This window comes from Sus scrofa, chromosome 1, assembly GCF_054392235.1.
Source record: "Sus scrofa isolate SSC_HxYL_T2T_F1_AM1 chromosome 1, Sscrofa_HxYL_maternal_Yorkshire_Landrace_v2.0, whole genome shotgun sequence".
NCBI classification, from domain to species: Eukaryota; Metazoa; Chordata; class Mammalia; order Artiodactyla; family Suidae; genus Sus; species Sus scrofa.
Window position 1 is genome coordinate 15744909 of NC_139383.1, and position 4813 is coordinate 15749721.

Here is a 4813-nt window from a genome sequence, read left to right on the forward strand (position 1 = left end):
TCTCTTCTGCCTTTGACAACTGTCAACCACCACCTCACAACAGAAGAACAGATTTTATACATGTACTGTGTTAGTTATTCTTACAGAGGAAGTTACTCCTAAATTCAGTGGCTTAAAAATAACAGTTACCATTTATTATTTCATTCAGTTGCTGCAGATCAGGAACTGGGAAGTGGTTTAGCTGAGTGCTTCTGCCTGGGGGTCTCAGGAGATTACGGCCCAGAGGTCAGCTAGCCCTGCAGTCATCTGTAGGCCCAACTGGCTTTGGAGGATTTGATTCAAAATGATGCGCTCACAGGGCTTGCAAGTTGGTGCTGGCAGTTGGCAGGAGACCTCATTTCCTCTTCAGATGGATCTCTCCACAGGGCTTTTTTTTTTTTTTTTTTTAAATACTTGATTCACCAACATTTGTCTTGTGATGTGATAGATCTTGTTTTGACGAGGTGAAGATTGGTGGTTTCTTTTCATGAGCTTCTGGGTCCTGTTATTTAAGATCTTTCTTCTTCATGAAGGACTTTTTTCACCCATCACCACAGGCACCCAGCTCCACCCCTGGTAGCTGCCACCACCACCGCTTCTTGAATGTATTTACCACATGACAGCTGGCTTCCTCTAAGAGATGGCAAGGTAGAAGCTGTCATGGGCCTCAGATGTCACACTCTGGCATTTTCACACCATCTAGTGGTTGCCCAAGTCAGCCCCATTCAACCAGGGAGGAACCGCCCAGGGAGAATATCGGGAGGCAGGTATGCCTGGGGGCCTTCTCATCGGCTGGCCACATTAACAAAAGACTTCAAGCCTGTTTTCTTCTCCATTAAACCGACTGAAAAAAATTATGCAAGCTATTTTATAGAAGAAACTCCTTTGGCCACAACTGCATCAAGATTCCTTAATTTAGACAAGTACTAGAAACAGGAAGCCATTTCCAAGGCTAGATTTTGCTTTTGCCTGACTGTGTCTGGTAGGGGTGGGCTGGGTCTGGGCGGGGAGTACACCAAGGAGTGGAACGTGGTGTTTCTTACCCTGAAGCAAATAGTTCTGTATCTTATCAAACTCCATATTGCTGGTATGTATGTGTGGTAAATACAAGACTATTTTACACCAACATCCAATCCTCTTCATCCTGGCAGGATTCCTGAAACTAGTTCTCACTGATGAAATGTAAGCAGAAATGATATCTGTCACCTCCAGATTGAGACAGTTACATGGAGCATGAGTTATCCATTCTTCTTCTCTTCTCTCACCTGCTGATAGGATGCAATGCACTGGCAGAGGAAACCAAGGTGCTTGAAGATGGCAGAGCCACCAGTTGAAAAAAGCCTGGATCTCTGAATGACTGTGTGGAGCAGAGCTCCCTCCGCATCTCCTGAGAGATCCACGTTGAGCTGTGATGAGAGTGAGAAATAAACTTTTATTTCATTAAGCCACTGAAACATTCAGGGTTTTGATACTACAGCCGGCATTACTTGTTCTGGCTAATGCCAAGTAAAAAGCCTATGCAAATCTTTGCCATCCTAAACTTGAATTTAATTAATACAAAACTGAATTCATGCCTACTTTCGTATTTTGTGTTTTCTCATATAACATACCAAAGCCCCAGAATATGTTTCTAAGATACAAAGGTATACTGTCACAACTTATTACATGACATCTGGATCCAAAAAACTTAATTTTAAAAGTTTAAAAGTAAAAGTAAATTAGAGTTATTAAAAGTAAATTAGAGTTTTTAAAAATGCAATACTATATAAAAATTGATCCAGTGTACTCAAACATTAAAAGGACTCTACCTCTTCATGAATGTCAAAGGACCACAAGGTTCTTTTTATATCCCAAGACTAAACCAATAAAAAAAATTAAAAAAAAAACTTTAACCACCTACTTTGAGAATTCAAGGTCATCTCTGGAGCTGTCAATAACAGACTTACAAATAGTCCCTAAAACTTTGTTGGCATAATTGAGGACTGTTTCTCCATCAATTCTATAAAAAAAAAAAAACAAAAACCTACTAGATCTCACATTTGTTTCGTGACTTAGACTATTATGTTGTGTCTTCTCCCTGTAGGAACCAAGTTCATAAGAAAAACATGGTGAGTGTGTCCACTTGATTCAGCTCATCTTCCATCCTCTTGGGTTGGGTCTGCTGCCCCCCTCCTTCATACCACCCACGCCAGGGGCTGCACCCACCTCAGAGGGCCTCTTCTTCAGATTCCATGAGATCCCCTATTCAAACATTTCTTGGGATAGAAGCAGAGCCCCAGCCAAGACATGGAACCCTCAGCCCCAGCAGGTCTTCACGCCTGTAGGCTGCTCTGGCTTCGCGTGTCCCTACAGGGAGTCTCTTGCTGGCCATATTTGTGGCCCTGTGACCTCAGGCTACATAACCTCATTGCTCTCTCTTCTTGCTCCTAGGTCTCTTCCATTAGTTCCCTTTACTGGCTCTGGAGTTGCTCCAAATGTCTTACTGAACTTTTCCTCCAGAGGCCTGCCTGTGTCTGGCTCTAGACAGTGTGCTGGCTGGGGTGGGGGTGGGGGAAGACCGAGCGATGGCGGGTCTCAGTGACCACAGGACAGTCTCACTAACATGCCTTGTCTTGCTGGTTCAGCTTCTGGCTGTGAATAAAACATTTCCTCGCTCTCGTCCCCCCCCCCATCCCCCCGACTCTCTCTGTGTCAAAGGACAAAGACAAATAAAGCTGAGTAAAGAAAGCAGTCACTTGCTTTGTGTGGTGGGACATTTCTCTAACATCTTTCCGAAAGCTGAATTCTTTAACACAGTGCAAAGCAAAATGAGTGACATCTTTAAGAGTGTTAGGGAATGGATGTACAAAGAAAATTTCCAGTACATTAACGATAGCAGTCTTCCTCTCCATCAGCATGTGTACAAAAGAGAAGAATGCTCAGGCCACTGATGGAACTGTATGAAAAATAAAGGAATGTGTGGCAAAGGAAGAGTCAAAATACTTGAACTGAAAACAAAGGGAAGTGATGGTTTTTACAGCCCTGCCTTTGACACTGAACAGTTGATTGAGATGACTAACTCTAGCACATCTGTATTTACATGATCTGGAAGACAGAAATTACTAACACACAAGAAAATTCTGGGGAAAAGGAAAAAAGAAGTAAACTAACGCCTTAAGTATCTGATGAAGTTATCTGGTGGGAGTCACAGTCCTAGGCCACATGCAGGTCTTGCTCTAGCGTGAGTGCGCCATCTAGTGGACTCACAGTAACTGCCTTCAGGTGAAAATTGAGTTCAGAAAACATGCTTTGTATTTCCCATCAACTACTACAGTACAAGGCAGAGGAAAGAGTATTCCTAGGGCATCCCACATCCTGTAATCCAGCCATGGAGTGAAAGCTCATGAACTTCACACAATTGCTTTATTTCAGCATCTAAAAACATCCACTCAAATGTCCAAGTGCATATTGCAAAGACACCAACAAGCTGTGTAGACAGTCCCTTCAGCCTCCAGAAGTTTAACTGCTGAGGACAGAAGTTACAGACCTTTCTTTCCTTCTGCTTATAAGAGACTAAGAGGTAGTGCAGTACTAGTAGCAACTAATAGAGATGCAGAAGAAGGATCCCCAGTCTCAGCAGCCATCCTTCAAATAACCAAAGGCTGACCTTCTTTGCAAAGCAACAACATTGACCTCCTGAATCTCTTGCTCCGAAATCGTGATGCTCTTTGCTAATTTTAGCTCTAAAGATGAAACATTGCCACGCAAGCTCTGGCTCTCTCTTTATCTGGGTCGCCTGCTCCCTGACCTGTGTTCTGGAGGTCGTCAGAACCTGCCTCAAGCTGTCCCCATCCCTCAAATTCCCCCAGTTCTGTGCAGCTTTCTGATCTGCTATTTACATTCTCAAATGGGGAGGCTTGGGGCCAACCACACTGAAAGAGTCAGAAGAAACTCAGGGGAGGAAAAAATAGAAAACAGTCTCCATAGTTCGTTTTACAGGTTGCTTTGAAACGACTGCACATTTCATACAGACCTAGAAAAGCATCCAGATGTACACAGTGGGGAAAGAGCTGAGCTGAGAAGGAAGCAAGGCTGGGGGACAATCCTCGGCCACCTTTGGAAACCTTGGAAAAATTGAAAGGTGTTAATTTTTTTTTCTTTTTTTTGTCTTTTTGTCTTTTTAGGGCCGCACTCGTGGCATATGGAGGTTCCCAGGCTAGGGGCCTAATCGGAGCTGTTGCCATCAGCCTACACCAGAACCACAGCAACACCAGATCTGAGCCACATCTGCGACCTTCACCACAGCTCATGGCAACACTGGATCCTTAACCCATTGAGGGAGACCGGGGATCGAACCCGCAACCTCGTGATTCCTAGTTAGATTCATTTCCACTGCGCCACAACGGGAATTCCAAAATGTGTTAAAATCGTAAAACATGGTCTACTTTTGAAACTAGCAAATTCCCAATCATTGGTAACATTGATTTCTTTTTTCGTTTTTGTTGTTGTTGAGATATAATTCACTTGTTGTTGAGATAAAATTCACCATTTAAAAGCATCAAGTCAAGTGGTTTTCTGGTGACTCACAAAATTGTACAGTCATCACCTCGAGCTAATTTTACAACATTTTCATTATTCCCTAAAGAAACCTCATACCCTGCACCTCCCTCCTGCTCCCTCTTCCCACGCCAGCCTCTGGTAACTAATCATCTACGTTTATCTCTACCGATTTGCCTATGTTTTTTAATAAATGGTTTCATATGGCATGTGGTCTTCAGTGTCTGGCGTCTCGTGCTTAGCATGTTCAAAGTTCATCCCTCTTGTAGCATGATAATCCTTTATTCCTTTTTCTGGC